Source organism: Cardiocondyla obscurior, linkage group LG09 (assembly GCF_019399895.1).
Source record: "Cardiocondyla obscurior isolate alpha-2009 linkage group LG09, Cobs3.1, whole genome shotgun sequence".
NCBI lineage: Eukaryota > Metazoa > Arthropoda > Insecta > Hymenoptera > Formicidae > Cardiocondyla > Cardiocondyla obscurior.
Window position 1 is genome coordinate 2,709,421 of NC_091872.1, and position 18,528 is coordinate 2,727,948.

Sequence of the window (18,528 nt, forward strand, 5' to 3'; positions counted from 1 at the left end):
TAATAAGGCCGCGAAACATTAACCCATTTTCAAAAATAGTCATTTCGCATTCGTGCAAACAGATATTTTTATTGAAATATAATTAAGATGTTTTACTTTGAGATTGGGCTACATTTTCCGTGTTAGAATAAAACCATAAAAGAAATAATTAATAATAATAATAATTTGCGCCTCGGTTATGGATGATTAAATACTTTTGTGAACAATGTTTCTTTAGAAAGACGTATAGAATTTTTGAACATCTCAGTTTACATTTTTTTCTTTCCTTTGTATTTTTTATTCCGATAATTACTACCGCTTTTGTCTCGCATATTTAGAATGTAAAGTTGTGACCTGCAGCCCTTTTTTTTTTTTTTTTATTGCGGAGCCGTGTTATAAAGTGTAAACGAAGTGTACGGAAAAAGTCTACTTCCCTTGGATTAAATTGCCGCGCTCAAAGCACGCCTCTTGCTCTCTCGTTCGGCAAACTCTGGAAAAGATCGCGACGAGCTTTGTTAATGTGTTTACGCTTTACTCGCCGTGGTTGTTCAAATCGCAGAAAGAAATTTAGAGACTCAATGAACCCTTCGTCGTTGGCTTCTTCCGTAAATGCGTTTAATCCGCCGAAATAACGGCGCTTTATTGGAATAAAAATATATACTTACACGTTTTTCTGGATATGTCAGTTAAACAATTGTGACAATTGAAATCTTTAACTTTGACGAAGAAATAAAATTTCAAGTTTGACCGGACAGCTTTCATAAACAGCTTTAACGTATTATTATTTTCTATATGTATAGTATAAATGAAGGTAATATACTTGGCATGGTATTGACGTTTTATAATGATAGCGATTACTGTATCTCGTTGCACGAATGCGGATGTTTGCGGAATCGCTACGCGAGAGAACGATGCGAGTAGAAGGCAAATATTACGAATTTATAGATGGTATCGGAAGCGACGTTAAATTAAACTTGGACGTTACCAACTTTGCAATAAAACGTTATACTGTTTTCCGTACGGCAGAAATAACATTGAAATCGAGCTCGGGTACTTGAGCAATTATGTAGCGAATATGTTTGTTGGTGTTTCAATCAGCTAACCAGTATATCACGTTCCCGTAAATTAATCACTGGGCATAGTTTATATTTAATTTATTGCTCGATATAAATTTATTTAATTGCACGATTATTACGGTGTATCGAATACGTGCAGATGTCGCTTGAACGAATAAGAAATACTGTGTTAATTATAATCCGGAAATCTTCCGTCACCTCATTATTGTAGTCCTTTTAATTTTTTTAATTTCTTTTTTTTTTCTTTTTTTTTTTCTATTCTTTTCTTAAAATAGCAGACTAATAAGAAAAGAACGAGATTCCGATAATCGTTGACCCGTGGTGATATATCGCGCGCGAATCTCCGTCCTTGCGTTTCTTCCTGCCGTTTCTTCGAGGGAAGAAAATCAGGGAAAGAAGGTTATTAATCACGGGAAATTACTCTCTCGCGATTTCTCGATAGCTGAGGGTGTCAATGAAGTCCGTAATAAAAGGGATAGAGAGAATAAAAATAAGGAGAGAGGCAGACGAGGGAAAAGAAAGCGCAAAATCGAGCTTGAGGCACGGACTAGGCGCGGTAGTCGTTGTAAATTGCGGCGGATCGAAGATGGATACCACCGCTTTTAATTTAATTATACAATATTATTTAAACGCTTTATTTGGCGTTACAAATTGCTGCGTATGATGAACTTGTGGATATGACAATGAGTAGTTCTTGCCGAAGAACGAAGCTGATTCGATTATTTGCTGGGCTCTCTGGCGTCGCTCAATTTAGTTTAATAAACATATACGTATACATACGTATGTATGAAATTCTAGTAAACTAGCAAGTTTCTCGTTTCTCGCGAAATTTCAACGATAATAGCTCCGTGGTCACCGCCGAGTTACGCTGACGAAGGTATCAGTGAAAGTGGCCTTAATCTCCGCGACGCAGATCCCTCGGGAAATAGACACCGGTTACGGTCACGGCACTGTCAATGACACGAATATAACAGAAATGTCATGTCTTTTCACGCGATTGCTATGCAATTGACAATAACGTCATTGTTCGCGGAGATGAATTCTGCGTAGCAAGTTGTAGATACGTTATCTCCTTCTTTAGACTACGTACGTGTAGATTTTGCTACAGAGATTACGTCGCGAAATTATGACCCATAGTGAGGTCACAGCCGAAACGTCTACCATATATCTGAATATTAATTAAATTAATTATAATTAAATATATTATAAACGAATATAAAAGCAATTTTAATTAAAGAATAGTGTGAAAAATAAATATGTATCAATAATCGCTCGGTGCTCTTATTGCTATTTTTTTTATTTTTTTTTATTTTGTTTGTTATTTATTTAATTTCTTTATTGAGAATTATTAATTAAATTTTCCTGTTTTTGTAATTACAACTTGTAATTGAATAGTGGTTATAATAGTAGCTTTAATGGAAACGATGGAAAAAAGATTTTAATATCTATGAATCGAACGATGAATATCGATTATCACGACCAGCGTCACACTATAATATTATCTCTATTACTATTATCTCGATTTATTGGCGGATTAGTGATTATGATTACGCGGGTCTAAATATCGGCGGAATTGAAATAGACTTTTATCGGTTCGCCTGGCTCGTATCGCGCCAATCTCCCGTTGTAAATCGCCAAATATGTTACTCAACGAAGCGAGGCGACTCTCGCGATTGAATGGCCCTACGTAAACGCGCGACTGTGTCCTAGCCATCAAAATAAACGCGGTGATCGCACGCATCAACTGTTTATTACGTGGACTGAGCTCGTCTCTATAAAAAAAAAAAAAAAAAAAACAGATAAATAACAAATTAAAAAATAGAGATATCACGATGTGATTCGAGACGCGCGGTGTAATAAAGAATTAAGCGACGCGGCGCGTAGCGTCACGATATCCGAGGACGATTATTCATAATTTGACGATGAAAAACGGCCGCTGCGACACGAGGCATGCCGTCCCGCGGGTACTTTCTCGCCTGATTTAACCCCCTCGCGCATTAACGATATATTAATGACCGTACGGCGAGGCACTTGGGAGAATGAGGGAGAGAGGGAGGGAAAGAGGGAGGCTTTCTCTCGTGTGCCAAATCGCTCGCCTCGTCGTATCGACACGATAAATCAATTATGATAATTGGCCGGCAATAAATCGCTTATTACTTTAACGAATCATTATACCGCGTAATGCTGGCCTGTATTAATCGACGATATTTGCAAGCGTGTGTGCGCGTGGTTTCTGTTAAATGAAAATACGCATGAACAAACGCGCGCCTGTTGGTCAAGCATTAACCAACTGTAAAAATTATTTCGAGCTGTCATCTTTTTTTTTTTTGTTTTTTTTTTCCCCCTCGCTTCTGTCAGTTCGTACGTTGCGTTAAAATTTTGCGATATATTTCGCGATAACGAGACACGAATGCGCGACTGTACCAATCGCTTCGTCACGGCAATACGGGAAGACTTTATTAATTCATACGCGCGTCGCGGCAAGTATTTGCGATGACAATATTATCGATGATGAATGAAAGCATACTCGATGCGATGTGCTCTGTCCCATCGGCGAACTTAACGGATCGGAAAAAGTGTTATTTCAGGCTGGTATTTTTTTTTTTTTTCTCTTTTTTTTCTATCTTTTTCGCGTGCTATTGCCTCTGTCAGTAATATAGTGTAGCTTCGTGCTGGAAATTGCGTCGAATTGCGTGAAACGAAATCGCCAACAATGTGAAGCGCGCGGGAGTAATATCTTAATTATATTTTAGAAAATTTTGTAAACGCTTCGCCGAACGAAGAAGCTGCAGTTTTACGCGCTTGTCTTGAAGGCTAATACCATTTTATTCGGCGCGATTAAATTTTATTTATAGTTACTTTTATATTTTATTAGCGTATCTGGCTCAAGGTGAGGCCGAAGGAATTTATGGGAACGTTAACGAGGCATAGATCTCGTTAACAGTAAGGAAGTGCAAGGCAATGTCATTTTACAATTTCAGGATATTCTTTTTAATTTCGAACCGATGCATGATAAATACCCGGGAAGGTACATTCGCGTGGCAATCCTATATTCTTGCTCGAATTTAGTTTGAACCTTATCTAGAGAGAACGCTAGTTCGGCTTGGAGCCAATTTGGGCTCAGCTTAGACATATATAACCTGGACCTATCCACTACACTAACTCCTGATAGCTTCACGTAACAACATTGCTCGTAGCGTTTCCATAGACTCGCTCTTTCGCTTCAGCGGCACGTACCTTCGTGCGTCATCACCCATTTTTTTTTTTTTTTGCCACGATTATTTATTCCGTATACGTAATTCAACCATTCTTCTTTTTTTTTCATTTTTTTTTCTTTTTTATTACCGCTCCGCGAGGGTCGAGTGGAGAAAAAAAAATTCCGCCGGAAACAAAGCGAGGGCTTGTGCTCGTGGTGAAATGCGGGTCGTGGAATTTTGGTGACAAGGGTGGCGGCTTGTCGTCGCTCTCGGATATTCGAGATTTGTGTCTCCTTAACGTCGTCACTTCATAGGCTAGAATATTTTTTTTTTTTCTTTCTTTTTCCCTCGCCCGAAAATAACAGGAAGCCGCAGATCAATGCCACGTAGGAAGCGTAAAGTTTCATTTAATCTCGAGTGTGACACGTTCGAAGAGAGGGGGAAGGGTGGAAAAAAAATTTCACGACTGTATCGGGTCGACCCGATGAAGCGGAAACATGACGAAGGCTCGTAATCGAAACTCTCTATTTCATATTTTTCTATGTCAACATCGGCCAGTTAACGACGCGATAGCTTTTTGACAAATCTCTATGCTCTTTTACGCGAAAAGAATTTCACGGGTAATAATAGCTTGGAATAATTTTACCTTATTACTCATTTTTGCTATCTATTTCCTCCGCGGAACGATGAGCTGTTTACTTATTTATTTTTTTACATCTGATCTGTCCCCCGACTCTCGATACGCTTGATCGTCTGCGAATAAATTGAAAATTAGCGAGGTAGAATTTTTATAGAAAACTCTGGGGTTTCTCCGGGCCGCGCCATCGAGTGCCATACGAAAATTAAGAGGAAAGTTCTAAGGTTGAGATGCAAGAGAGCGAAAGCCGAAGGCGGAGAACGAGAGCTTGGCGAAACCTATTTTCTTTTCCGTATAAACCAACCGACGGCACGAGAGCCTCCTTGATTTCCTTCTCTTCTTACCTTCGTCTCTGCGATAAAAGAAAGAATTCGGAGCAATCTTTATTGGCGAGATTCTGGAGCATCAGACGCTTTTATTTTTTCCCGATCTTCGTTGAAATGTGATCGTCTTTCGTAATGTATCGAATCAACTTAAAAAAAAAAAAAAAATAAATAAAAATACGACACATTGAACAATATGCAACACCGGATTACAATAAAATTTAAATAATATACATAATACGATTAAAATATATTTCGATAATTATTTATAATAAGGCGACTTTGCGGATTTTAATCGATATACATACATTAAAAGGGACACGAGTCTAAGTAAATTAAAAACAATTTTCATCGGTCGCTGCGTTCAGTTTTGCAAAGATCTTACAACATTCTGCTAAAGTGAAAAGTTTGTTACTTGAAAGAGGGGGCGAAATTGGGGGATGCAAATTGAGGAGCGCAGCCCGTGGTACCGCCGCGTGGTAATGTATTCCCGATAACGCCGCGGCTGCACGGCGCGAAGAAAAGCAAATTTTGCGTGTTTATCTGCGCACACGCGAGGCCGCAATTACATCGATTTTCGTTTGCGCAATTTGCGGCGAGGAGCCGCGAAATTAGTGACAATGCCGCGCGTATATACCTATGCACATTGATCTATTCTCCGCGGCTGCCTCTTGATCCGCGGTTCGTCATTTATGGTCCAGCTCCGCGATACCTGCTCGTGTACTCAACCCTTTTTCTTCGGCCGTATTCGTGACTGCACACACTAGGGGTCGGTTCTTTATTCTGCTCGGGTGTTCACGTATATCCACGCGAGGAAAACGTGCGACGAAAGAAAACGTGTCGTCGCGACACGAGCGAATTCTGTCCCGTGTGCGTCGTTTATTTCTACGAGAGGTTACTTCCCCACGGTTTCTCCATGGCGGAGAAGAGAAAGAGAAAGAGAGAGCAGGGATAAATAATTTTTTACGCGATTAACGTCGTCGGACAAAATACGCGTATTTTTATTTCATGCGTGATTACGGCGATCGTTGCGACCTTTAAGGTTTCATCGTCGAAGGCGTTCGCGAAATCTCGCGTTTCTAATCATTTTATATAATTACGTGTGCACCGCTCGCGATAAAAGCTACGACCAACTCTGAATGAAATAAATTACAATAATTGTGGTGTATCGCGTGTAGTTAATGTATGATAATGTACGGGTAATCGTAAAGACTTTTCACAGAATTTGTTATGCGTCAAGTGAGGAGGTTTTTCTCTCGGGTTCCTTTTGTCGTGTTCAACAATAGAGCTGACTATAAACGATAACCCTGGCGCATATAATCTGCATGGCGGTAAACCTCGCTAGTGTGTAAGCGAAATACGGAGACTCCGTGCATGCATATACGACCCCCACGATCGTACGCGAGACGATATTTCATTAGAAGGATCGCGAGGCAAATGCTTTTATTAAAAAGTGTGAACCTCCACCCAGTAAAAATTGCGGTGAATTTATGATCGGGAAAATCAGAAAAATTCCTCGTCGCCTTGCGTCCACCCGCCTTTTATTCTTATAAATATCAATTGTATTGCACAGAGAGAGAAAGAAAGACAGAGTACGTAAATTAAAAAAGCAACGTAAGAATCGTTAAATTTTTTTTTTTTCTTTTTAAACTTAATAGCCTCCTTGTAACGCTGTTATTTCGCTCCGAGAATTCAGACTTTGTTGTTTGTAATAGAGGAATTATAAAAAGCCCCTCGTTCAGACCAAAGCTCGCTGATTATTATGAATTCATTTGAATTTTGCGCCCGGCGGTCATGTTTTGTCGTTACCCTTTTTTACCTCGTCCGTCCATGCGTCAGGATGCATTTTGATGCGCCACAACGTAGCATCCGCTGTGGAAATATCAGCGGCGACACGCTGCGACGCGCATAAATACAACGCGTGTTATTCGTTGGATATTAAAAAGAAGTTTTCTTAAAACACGAACAAAGAGTTAACCAGGTTTACTAAAAAATATCGCCTCTCCTTCTCCCTTTCTTTTTTTTTATCCTTTTTCTTTTATTTTTATTTTTAATTTCTTTTCGATGACGCGCGTACAATGAACGAATTTATGCGACTCGCGCACGCGTTTGACATTTTTCATGATTTTACGCGCAATCTTGTTTAATTATTCCTTTAACAGAGATACCTTGTGACGCGTGACACGCCGAGCGCTCGGCATGTGAAAAGGCACGATATGAAACTAGTTTGTTTAATTATGAACAGCCAGGAATACGCGCGTTTCATATTGCGTCATGCGCTAATTTGAGTGCCCGTTATAATTGAAGTGGCGCATTTAGCTTTGCCGTGAATCATCGAATTAATTGCGATTAAATAACTCGCGATTACAGTTAATTGCGGGCAGTTAAAGGAATACGTTAAAACCGATGGCAAACCGTGTGCAGCGCGGATACGATACGCGGTTGTATCTTAACCGTTATTCCGACGTGGCCGTGCAATTTTCGCAGGCAAATAATATTTTTCTATTACGAAACCGTCCAGATATATTATATTCATACCTCGCATGCCGGAAGAAATCACTTCATATGCGTGGACACACGGATGTCATATTACATCGATCAATTATCTCCCGCTGTTTCAAGTCTAATCGAGAGAGGCAGTAAAGCGGATTCAATAAAATTTTAATAGCCGCGCGTTTCCACGTTGCAGCGAAATTCTACCGAAAAAAAAGTCTTTTTTTTTCTCTCTCTCTCTCTTTTTTTCTTTCCTCGCGAAATCGTCGGGACGCGCGCCTTCCTTTTCCTCTTTCTCTCTTCTTTTATTTTTCAAGTCCAACGGAATTTCATCCGTTCAGCGACATTCTCCACATTTATACTTCGTTTACTTCTGAGCCATCGATCGACCATCCCTCTCGCCTACCATCGACGACATCGTCGTCGTAATTCTCGTTGAACCTGCAATTTCTCCCGTTCCGGAAACATTTAAATCTCGCCCAGCTTTTTTGCAACGTTTCCCCCCCGCTTGTCGTCGTTATGAATATTCTCACCTGTTTGGCCCGGCCGCACGTATACGCGTTGCAGCGAATGTATTATACTGCACGCAGCTGCCCGACATATGCGTTTCCGACGTGATATTTTAACAGTATATCTTCCGCCGTTTGTTTGTTTCATTTAATTCCGGTATCATGAGACTGCCACGCTTGCAATTTTCGCGCTAATCAGCGTAATTCATCGCCGTTAGAAATTTTATTAAGCGCAGTATTCCGCGGGAACGTTTAGCACGCTTCGACCCCTTCAGTCAAACAGTTAGCGGAGGAAAAACAAAGCAAAACGTAAATCGGGCGCGCAACGTTCCTCGTTGTCCCTTACGTCACGAAAGCTTAATTCCGCGGCGTTCTTTCTGGCTTCTTCGGGACGATCGCGGGTGTAGAATCAAAGAGCGGATTCGATCTTAAAATATGAGTTCGGGATGACAGATGGGTATTTGAGGAAGCGAATGCGTACGAATCTTTTCTTCCTTCGACGGATGTCGTACGATATTATGCGGGACCGATATATCGATCTTACGTGTATTCGAATAAATGTTACTTACATCGAAATACGGACGCACATATGTAAATGCAAACAGATTATTCATGCATATCCGAATGGAAATGCACTCAATAAGGAAAGTCATTCTGAGAATTTATACAATATTATTGCTTTTCGCTATCGGCGTACGTGCAAGGAAGCGCGCGCACACATACGTTCTCCCGGGAAAAGGGATTCATGGGATTGGTAAATGAGTTTCTTTCCGCTCCGTGTCCGTATCGCGTCGTACACCGAGATATTGATCCGTTCCACGAAACGGAACCGCTATTATTTATGGAATTATGTCCATCCGGCGAAAAAGTCGATGAAAACTTTTTAATTAGCATGCAACTTTTCTTTACATGGATAATATAGAATCTATATTCTTGAAAACTGTAAAGTTTAGGACAGTTAACTTTAACGAGCGGTCGTTATCAACTCGAAACACACCAGAGGTAAATAAATGGCTTCGAACGGGGCCAAAGTAGATCGGATTTACTTTTACTAAGATTATACAATTATACATTTAAATTGATTTAATTTGAAGCGTCATTATTTTTTCTCTCTTTTTTATATCCTACATTATTATTCATAATATATTTCGCTGCAGAAATAATTACTGTACGAATCATTCGCGATGGTGCACAATTACGAGCAAAACTTCTTTTTTTTTTTCTTTTTTTTTTTTTTTTTTAAGTAGCAGAACTTGAGCGAATAATTCGCGTTTCGATAACACGAATGTCCTCTTTCTCTTAGCTTTTCCCTTGCCGTTTCCGCCCGTAAGATCAGCACGGCGGGGAAACACGTGCACCTGCACCTACAGCTGTCGCAAATACTTTGGAAGGAGATTCGAATAAGTTTTTGGAGCGGAAGAGACGGACGGGGAAGGCAAAGAGACGGAGCCGAACGTATGTTCTATCCTTTACCGAAATGCTAGATATAAAACTGAGGTAGAGATCGTAGCGAGTAGTGGCTCATAAAATCGGAACTCTGGCGAATACTCCGACCGTGATTCAATGGATATGTGCCTTTCTTATTATTGCTTAAGAGAACTGGATGGTCCACGCGCGGTCACGGACCGATTCCTTATTTCGAGTCGTCTTTATTTAAAAATAGCGACGTCGAGCAGCAAGACAAATAGATATTTTATACGTTTAATTTTATATTCCAAATAATTGTTCAATAATAGCAGCGCAATTAAGAGAAGCCTGTGGATTAATTTAGAAATTAAAAAAAGGGAAAGATTCTGCACCACGTTTATTGTAAATTATATAATATATTTTTTAAAGACGTTCAGTAGCTCCCGAAATTAAATGAATACGAGAAAGAGCTTATCATTTAAATGGTCAAGCTATTTCTACGGATTTCTGCGCGCGTTTCTCGGACAGAAAACTCTCAGCTACGAATCTGACGCAGTAAATCGAACAGATCTGTTAGGTCGTAAACGCGCAGGCGGTGATACCGCTTCCTCCGTCTAATGCACACCGTCGTCTCTTTCGCGTCCCGAGCGTGGCCGGTGAATTGAATTTTGTCAGAAATGTATGCACGTGTGTATATACTTGTCCGGCCGATAAATCAATTACGCGATATTTCTCGCGGATCACCATTCAATTACGTTTGCGTAATCGTGCCGCTCGCAAATTTACAATTACGACGACGTACGCGGGAATGCATTTGGCCGATCCTGTTTGTACCGAATTTGTTTGCCGCGTAATCGACTTCATCTACTTATTGCCGGCGCGCTGAGCGATCGCGTGATATCGATGTCCGTGACCCATCGCATTAGCATACGCCGATCGATGCCGTTAGCCAAGGGATTTTATTGCGGCGATATTTTATCGTCGACAAAATACGATATATTTCCATAATACGAACGATTAGAATAAAATGGGATGTGATATGATTGCGAGCTCGCGTACAGCAACACGAAATTTATAACGCACAGGCTGAATTAATTACTTATTTCTTTTTTCTTTTTTAAATAAAATAATTTATAAAATTACTGACGCAAAACGTTACGAAAATGTCGACCGTTAAAGAATTGGAAATTAATTTTCCCCGATAAGTTAATTCGTAGAAAATTAAACTTATCTTATTGCCGTTTATTTCCACGCGCTGTTTAAATAGCTAATAAAGCATGGCACGTATTATATCGTTCGTCCGGTATATTAACAGCGCCGCCCGGGCTTTACGTATGTAAATTCTGCGGTATCGATGTCAGGTGGTTAACCAGTGGTACGACTGCGTTGAAAAGAAACATCAATCAATCGTGTTGGAGAACGTCGGGTATAAATTTGGCGGATACCGCGGGCGCCCACGTGTCCGCCGGGCGAAGTCGCAAAGCACTCCGTGACTATGCAAGCCGATGCAGTCACGTTTGCTCTTGTAACGGCATATATCGCAACCAGCGCTATTCGCGATATCGATTCCATTACCCGTAATCGAGTGGATCGTTGAAGAAGAGTATCCGAACGGGATTCGTCCGGGGAGGACGCGAGACGGATATAATATTCATCTCCCTGCGCGTCGGTTATATCAATATTAACCTGGCTCGCGCAATTAATTATGCATCGCGCGGCATGAATCTCGGTGTCAAATTGACGCCTGACCCTAGGCGTGTTTTGGTGCCCGCGGTGCATCATTGGGACGAATATGATGATCGTCAACGTGACGCCGCGCCGTCCCGCGCGTACGGCTCGCAGCGCGCGATGTTAATATCTCGACGATTCAAATAACACAATAAATGCGCCATGACGATCCTGAATAACGTAATTGCGTTGTTAATAGAAACGTATCTCAAAATTGCATTTAGCGGCAATAGGAATTGCGCCTTTAATGAATGAATAACGCCGGCTGAAAACGGTGATATAATACACGCCGGTATAATGGTGCGGTATAATTAAAATGCACGCCAGTGCGGAGTTATAGTACGGGGCGATGACGTTGCAAACCGATATGCGGTGACGGCTGTTCTCGGCGTTAGCACGCAGCATTGTAAATTTGTAATGGCTTTGCAAAATTTACGTCAATTGCATCTATGAAATTGATTGAACCGCTGACGTATAATGTACTGCGGATTTACATCGGAAAATATCCATTTTAATAGTTGTATAGATGTTGGACGACTTTCGGCGGAGTGCATTAAAATCATTGTAAATTCACGTAATAGCGTCATGCGGGAGCAAAAGATCATTTTCAATTTGTCGTCGTACGTTTCGCTTTCGTAGCTGCCTGTTAACTGTCGATCGATCCTCCCGCAATATTTGGAAACGCATTCTTTCACGTGTTGCCGTTTATTTTTATGTACGTAATTTATAATTTGTTTTTTCTTTTTTTATTTTTTTTTTTTTATCGCGTAGGCTATACATTTTAGACGTATGAGACAAGTTTTGCGCGGTTATATTAGAAATACGGAAAATATTACAACTATTCGTTCCGTTTGAACAAAATTCAACGGGCACACACTCCGATACATGCATGATTAATTAAAATACCAATCGAGAGAATACAAGAAGAGGAATGCGCGCGTATGTGTGTGCGCAATTACGAAGGAGTCCTTGGTGTGCGTCAATATAAAGGCCATGCGGGTTGAATCACCCAAAATCGATTTGATTACGACGAATTTGATCGAATGCAAATTAACGTGCTCGCGAATCGAGGCTATTCGGGGGAAACCTGATCCTCCCGCGGCCGGTTTTCGAGAGATCTCGCCTCGATTCCCGATTGCACTTCTCTTTCGAATTACGATTAGCTGTGTCGATAGGATGACAGTCGGGTGAAACTGCGCCGTGATGCGTGTAATTTCGCGAAGTCGAAACTGTTTCCGGTATGAGTAAGGACGAGGTCAGGACTCGAGAGACGAACAGAGAGAAATAGAGACCAAAATGAAAGAGAATTTATTTAGCTTTAGTGTAAAATTAAGTGTACTTGATATACCATTTTATCGATATAAATCGTAGATGACAGGTACCTAGGAAATTAATTAGTTTTTGTAAAACGACAGTCTACTTTAAGATTAAAATAATTTTTTAAAGAAAATTAAAGTAGATTAAAGATAGAAAAATTTTGCGGATAATTTATGCAAATTTTAAATGTCATAAATTTTCATATTGGATTAGATTTTTTTTTCTTTTCTTTCTGAATTTTTAAATGCATACGAAGACATGTCTAATATAGATATAGAGAGAAAAGAGAGAATGGAAGAACTGACAGCGAAAAGTAAGAGCCACGGAACAAGAGACCCCCCTTTTTTTTTTCTTTTTTTTAATCTGTCGATACTACTCTGGAAAAAAATTACTGCGGTACCGTTGCTTCCCTGAAATCGGTAGGGCCGTTTTACCATTTATCGTCGATAATTACCGCGGCCGCGTGCGGCCGAAGCGTTGCAGTATTTTTACTTTCGACGCTAATCGAGTTAATTACCGTCAGCTAGTCTCATTCGTATTATCACCTTTCGTTCGAGTTTTTTCACTCGGCAAACGTTTCGCGCTGACGATCGTCGAACATTTCTTTCAAAGTTTAAAGAGCTGTCATTGATCACTGTATTCGGCTAATTTTACGCCTTTAAAGTAAGAGCAAGATCTTGAAAAGGGAAGTTATCTCGTGGAAACCACAAGGTGATAGCCAAACCGCTGCGTTTCGCGCGCGTTGATATTTATTGCGCCTCGATAGATGAAGTGCACCGCATCGAACGTAACATATTGATTCAACGTCACGTTCCGTCGCTGTCAGCGAGTAATGACCATTTGACATATGACGCAGATTTTCATGGCCGCGATAACTCGTTTTTCCATCGACAGATCGTGCCGATTGATCCTTGTTGGGTTTCGTTACGTCTAACCGATATTGGCGATGTCAAATAATGGTAGCGCGAAGGGAAAGACGAGCAATTCGCGTAAACAAATTAACGCCGTGGCTAATAAGCATTAAATAATAATTACTTCTCGTCTCACGTGAAGATTCCTAATACAATCATTTATTAAAATTATTTATAAAATTCTCGAGAAGAAGTTTTCTTAGAATTTCATCGCGTTGCTCGAGGAAAAAGAAAAGAAATTTTTTTTCTCCTTTATCTTTTACTCCGGTATTGCAAAAAAGTTACAGAAACGCCGCGGCGTTACGGCGGCGAAATGACGCAAAATTTTTCAACACGCAAGCGGGATTTTTAGACTACGACTTATAAAATCTGCGGCCATACCACCGATGATATTTATTACAATATATTTTACCGCCAGCCGTTTCTTAAGGCGAAAGAAAAGCTCTCAACGCCGGCGACACGACGCACAGAAAACGCTCCGAGGACGCCAAGTCGCGCGAATTCGTGGACTAAAGCGCGATTTTTATAGCTGAGCTATCGCTGTTTCTGTCACGATGAAATATCACGGCGGAAGAACTTCTGGTACAATGCTCAGACCGATCGTAATGGCGTACTTGGGCAAGATTTCAGAATATAAAATCGGCCTTTCCCGAATTATTAATATAATACGTATTCCGTTCTATTGCGCGTTTCATGCGTCTTCAATTATTCATAGAAAACAAATTATGACTCGTGCTAGCTCCGTGGAAAACAACGATATTTAAAACTCTCTGTTGAACTTCGTACTTGTATCGTAAGGCCCGTTTTTTTTTTTTACTTTGACTCGAAATTTCGATAGCGCTTATTTTTCTTTAAAAAAAGAAATCGATTCACGCTTTATAATTTTATGCTTCTAAAAATATAAAAAGTAATTGATATAATCGGTGATAAAATTCACGAGAGGTAGTATTGATAAATTTATCGCCGACGTAGTTATCGCATTAAATGAGAAATGATTATCGCCGTGATGTTACGATAAGGGGGTCTGATGGATCCAACGAAGGCTCTCAAAAGCGCGAAAGGACGGTAGACCGGAAACTCTCGGTTTGCCGGATCGTGACGTAAAGGGCAATTTTCGCGACTGCTCCTCTCACTTCTTTCGATATCAAGTGGATATTCAGCAACACAATAGCGGCATCCGTATATCGCGATTTCGCGGATACAATCGCGCCGAAAGCCGCGTGCGGACGAATGGAAGGACGCGTTTCCTTTTTTTTCTTTTTTTTTGTTCCTACCGGCCGAACGGATGATGGGGCTTCGACGAAAAGAGGAGAAATCTGGAAAAATATCACGATCGCGAGATCAAACGGAATGGACGGTTTCTCATTCCTATCATCATCAGATTGGGGAGAAAGACCACGGTTGAGGTGAAAGAGGAAGCGGACGCGGAAAGAGAGAGAGAAAGGACAGGCGAGACGGAAAGAGAAATGGTTGACGAGGGATGGTAGAAAAGAGACATTTCAATCTATAAATATAAACCGTCACGTCAGTTGCAGCTGCTTTCTGTTCTCTATATTAGTCGCTGGTCCCCGTTTACACCTCACACAGAGATTGCGAAACTCGTCCGCATGGTTCTCGCGGTATTTCCTACTTTGGTGTTCAATTGTCTTTCGGATAAACGTTAAGCGACATTCTCCGAAGCATTCCTTATCCGGGGAAAGTTCCGGAGATAAACCGTGATTCAGCTCGAGGAGTCAAACCGGCGAGAGAAAATATGGGACGGGAAAAATATTTTATTGATATGTTCTCGGCAGCTTTTTTATTTCGATATACATATATTATTATTATTATTATTAATAGATTTATTGCCGTTTGCATAAACGTAGTAGGTACGAAGCTGACATTTTTATATGTATATATATTTTTGTAAAATTTTTTCCTTTCTCGCTTTCCTCCGCTTTTCAATTATATTGCCATCTTTGATTGAAATATAAATATAAATTCTTGTGCCGATGGGATGGCAGCTGCGCTCTATTCCCTTTATTGGATGCCGATATCGACTGGGAATCCTCTCCGTGCGGTTTCCTCTCCGAACTTCTTTTCACTTGCATCCTATCGAAACTTTCTTATCTTCCGTAGCGTTCGATGATGTCACACACGCGTGACAACGCGGCGCAATGTAAGCGGAGTCTAAAGTTACGTCTCTCGCAAAAATATCTGAGATAAGAGCTCGGTGGCTTTGCATTGAAAAATGTTTACATGTATTTTCATTGCTACATGGAAACCAATATCATAAACTTGTATTTCAATTTCCTTGGCCGTGATTTTCTTTTCAATTTAACCATTATTAAACTGAAATTTTTCCCCCCCCAGAAATAGAGAAACGTGCGGCGAAATATGTTTTTCTTTTTTTTCTCTTTCTTTTTTTTCTTTTTTTCTGCTCATTACTATCCCGAATGTAAACGTCTCGAATTTGCATACATAAACCCTGATGCAAATTCGAGCGGCATTTTCTTTTCTTTTTCGTCAAAAATGCTAACAATGAGCAAAAATCCCGTATTTACCGTTGACGTTCCTTTTTTTGCTTTAATCCTATCTCGGCTATCTTCGGATCATCTTTCTGCACAGACCCGTAAAAGAACGCGAAGCTCGTTCCGCACGTCTATTCTTGTTTTTCCGCGAGGGCGCGTTCATTTCCCCGACGGTAAAAAAAAAAAAAAAAAAGGAAAAAAAAATAAAATAAAGAAAAGAATGAAAGAGCTTCCCGGCAATAGAAGAGGAGCCCGTTGGGTTCGAAATTCCCGACAGGTTACGGTACTAATTGAACCTTAAATCCAACGATTAGTTGTACGGAACGTGTAACTATGAGCGCCCGTAGGATATGTGGTAGCTAACGTTAATTTAATTAAACTGTACAATCGTGCACCAAGAATGTCCTGACCGACTGCTTGCAGAATCCGCAAGCTCCTGCGAGCAGCTTTTGCGGAAATTTACGAATCGACATTATTTCGATCGCGTTTACAATTATCGCAAGTTTTTACTCGTCGCGAGTGAATGTGAAAATCATCTCCGTATTTCTGCGTTAAAATTAAACATTCATGTTGCGTACTATCGGAGCTGATTTTCAATTCTATCCCCTGGCTATATATCATGGAAGTTCTATGTTAGTTGTTGGGCGAGGAAAGCTAACCTTTAATCAAATGCTTAATATTTAACGCCGGTCTTACTGTAATGGCCCATGGGACTGACTGATTTAGTTCTTTAAACTTGAGGTTTTATTAGCCCGCGGAACATCTCTCAGCTGGATTAACTAAACTGCGATCGTGACACGAATCTCCTCGAATCTCGACTTTAAACAGTAATTTATCTTTTGTTACGATTATTAATCGCTATATAATTTTTGCGAAATATTTTTATCTTAGAAAATCAATCGTAAAATAAAATAAATCTAGAAGTACATTAAAAATAAGAAAAGGAATAAAAATTAAAATAATCCATAATGTACAGCTTAGTCTTGATAACTTTTAATTGTCTTCTTGGTGTACAATATTCATGTAAGTTCGAACGCACACGCGTACATGCACAGGGGAATTTTTTAAATACGTAGTACCACGTGAAAAATAGATTTTATATTGACCGCTTATTTTTATTCGGAACATTTCAACCTTAAACTCTCGTCAGATGAAACTGTTTCATTGACATTGATGGAAAATTGTCAATCGACGTTTAGAAATATATTCTCGCGCGGGACGTACCGAGCGGCCGCAGGCGGCGCGTATTAAAATTACAAACGAAAACGGATTATTTGAGATTAAAATCGCAACGAGACCGGATTACCGCGGGCGAGCAAATCGGACGAGGCGCAGTTATTCACGGCGGACCGTTCTGCGGTCGTATCCCGGCGGAAAAGCGTCGCGACGCGCCGCGTCGCGCCGCTGAGAAATAAGGGGCGACGATGCTGGAATTCTTTCCAATAACGACTGCAATTTAGGCCGATAAAGAAAATCGACGAAGCCGCGCTTTATCTCGGAGCCTTCTAGCCCGGCGGTAATCAGTGTTTGTCAAACTGTCGCCGCGGAACGCTACATTGCTGGTGATTGCTCTTACAGGAGCTTCTCGTATAAACGACGGAAGAATATAAATTTCACGCGATTGATATCTATAGCGCGGAAAGAAAATCGAACCAACGATTTTCGTAGGCGCTCCTTTTTAAGATTCCCACCGCTTTGAGTCCTCGAGGCCGAAACACTCGGACCTACGTTTTATCTAGTTATTATTATTCATTAAAGCAACGTATTTCGAAAATTGCGGCTGTCTATTTTTGTGCGATGATGTCTGTAGGTAGTTATAATCTGCCAAATCTTTAAGGATTTCGTTTGTGATCAGGGAAACGGGGGGAAATCTGTCATTAATGACATTCTATCTCGCCGTGAAGATGAAATTCGTGACCGCTAGCGCTAATCTAATTTTTCTGTCTCGTTGAAAATTTAGCGCTGCGGGAGGAGCGTCACCTTTCTCGAGCCGCGTTAATCGATTTCTATTAGTGAGAACCGCCGGGAGGCTGCCGCCACCACCGCAGCCCCGTTGCTGTTAATGATAATCTACGCGATAGCGGACGGGAAAGTCGGGAGCTTCATTTGAGTTTTGCTCGTTCGACGCTTATCTCGCCGAGATATCCGAAACCGTTTTCAGGAAAACGCTGTAAAATACCTTTCACTGTCGATGATATCGATTATCAAGATACGAAAAGCACAACCTTATTGCTAAATTGATTGCGAGGCGTAATCGAGAATCAGTCGCTAGTGGAGATTCATGGTTGTAATCGAGAACCCTGACAGACTTGGAAATTGATTTCAAGCAGCTTCTATAGTATATGTGACAAGTTTTTAAGCAATCGGTTTCTTCTTTTTTAAATATATATATATATGTGTGTATATATATTTCCACTTTTCTTTAGAGTTTATTAGTCAAA

At 40.5% G+C, this 18,528-nt stretch overlaps 1 protein-coding gene across 4 annotated transcripts in view; it reads left to right on the top strand.

The window, feature by feature from the left end:
* The window catches only part of Rho-6 (rhomboid 6), a 127,523-nt gene that overhangs the window by 79,446 nt on the left and 29,549 nt on the right, over window positions 1–18,528 (top strand). Inside the window, exon 2 of one of the 4 annotated variants that reach the window (XM_070661887.1) lies at window positions 9,518–9,669. The exons of 2 other annotated variants lie outside the window; for them this stretch is intronic. The gene's annotated coding sequence lies outside the window, so the exon portion shown is untranslated. Of the gene's footprint in view, window positions 1–1,269; window positions 9,670–18,528 lie in introns of those variants that run through there. One more of the 4 variants, XM_070661886.1, reaches the window with a different exon arrangement.